The sequence below is a fragment of the Corvus brachyrhynchos genome, unplaced genomic scaffold, assembly GCF_000691975.1.
Source record: "Corvus brachyrhynchos isolate BGI_N302 unplaced genomic scaffold, ASM69197v1 scaffold4, whole genome shotgun sequence".
NCBI lineage: Eukaryota > Metazoa > Chordata > Aves > Passeriformes > Corvidae > Corvus > Corvus brachyrhynchos.
In genome coordinates, this window is record NW_008237878.1 from 5,587,236 (window position 1) to 5,589,092 (window position 1,857).

A 1,857-nucleotide genomic window follows, 5' to 3' on the forward strand; every position below is an offset into this window, starting at 1 on the left:
GAGAAAGCCAGCCGCGTGGTAACCCGCAGCCACCAGCCGTGCTCCCGCTTCCTACAGCGGCAGGTTGGCAGAGGGCTGATCCCTCTGCAGGGGGAAACTGGCCAAGGGAAAGCTGGGGGGGGGGATGGGGGAGGGAGTTTGGGGAGTTTTCTTATCCAGTGGGGCTTGCTGCTGGATGGAGGTGGCAGGGCCACGGGGACCACGCTCACTGTGGATTGCTGCGAGTCTCTTCGGAGCCATCAAAGCCCGCAGGCTGGGTCGCACTGGGGGGGGGCTTGGTGAAGGTCACAGGTGGAGCTTGGCCTTCCAACAGGGATCAGTCTGCTTCCAGGTGTGCTGTGAAAGGCAGCCAAGGTAGCAGAGGTCACTGGTGGGCCAGGCTTATGCTGCCAGAACGAGGACTGCCAAGGAAAACATTCTGGGGGTTTGCAGGCTAAAGCACTGACCCTCTCCAAGGCAGAGCTGTGCTGGAAAAACTCTGCAGTGAAGACACTTGTCCTATACTCCAGACTAGGTAGAGTTATATTGTAATGGGAAAAAACCAGAAAAATTGGCTTTGTGGGCCTAGAGAATCATGGCACTGGTCTCAGCTGCAGTGGCTGGGAATACTGTATTTTCCCCTGCTGTGAACTGTGGGGTTTCGATAGCTCCAGTTTACACCCTTAACCCATGTTGGTATGTGTCAGCTTCAAATACATACACCACAACTCTCTATCCAAAAAGTTGCCCGATGAGACTTTCCTTATCACCTGTGCCCATCTGCTTTCCCACTTTGCCAGCTGCGCCAGTCCAACTCTGAAGCAGAGGCTCCTGCAGCCATCCCACTGCTCACACTTCCACAGACAGTCCATCCAGAACGGAGACCAACACCGAGACACAACTCTCACCTGCACGCTGAAAGAAAGGACAGGGCAACAGAGCAGCAACGCTGCAAGTAGGTGCAGCAGTGGCTTTGCATGACTGCAGGATGCCAGAAGAAATGAGCCAAGACATGGCCACTGCATGGACTTTCTGGAGCACGAGTAAACTCAGATATTAGCCCCTTGTTGAGGACTGAATTCACCCAGTGGGCTGGCAGAGGAGAACAAAGCTGGTAGCCCTCTTGGAGACATGCTGATGTGCCAGCACAGAGCCCAAGCTTGCTTAATCGGCAGATGGATCAATGGAAGCATCTGTGAACAAAAGTAAGGGGGAATCACAGGGGTCCAGGAGGAAAGCAAAAGGAATCAAGATAATTATTGATCAGTTGAGGTCTTTCTGGCTAAAACACATGCACCTTAACACTGGAAATAACCCAAAGCATAAGTGTGGAAGAAGTTTTGGGAGAAAAGCCCAAAGCCTCATCCTCCTGCCTGGATTGCAGGCAGCAGGACAGACAGGAGGAAATGGGGAAAGCTGGAGGGAACATGGTAACAAGCCCCACTCTTGGCCATGGCCTAGCTCCAGGCCACACATGAGTGGAGGAAAGGAAACAACACCATCCCTTAGGGCTGGGTCTGTTGCCAACTGCTGTAAAACACAACAGCTTGGGTTTCTCCAGGGCCAAAGCCCAGAAGGTGCAGAGCAGAGGTGCACATGAAAAGGGGATCTCTGTGGGCAGCGTGGATGCCTGGCATGGACCAGACATGCTGTGAGAGTCTGAGATAGGACAGGAGCAACAGGGCACTGCCCCGGGGTCACAGGGCTCTGTCTGGAGCTCATTGCCATGGGGCACTGCCCGTTTCCACACCAAAGGGGTCTAAAACACACATGTGCTGTCTCCTGTGGCATCCAGCCCGGTGGCAGGCGCTGCTTGGGGTGGAGGCTGTCCCGGCACGCCACAGGAAGCATGACTCGGGTTTCCAGCGCGAAGGAATG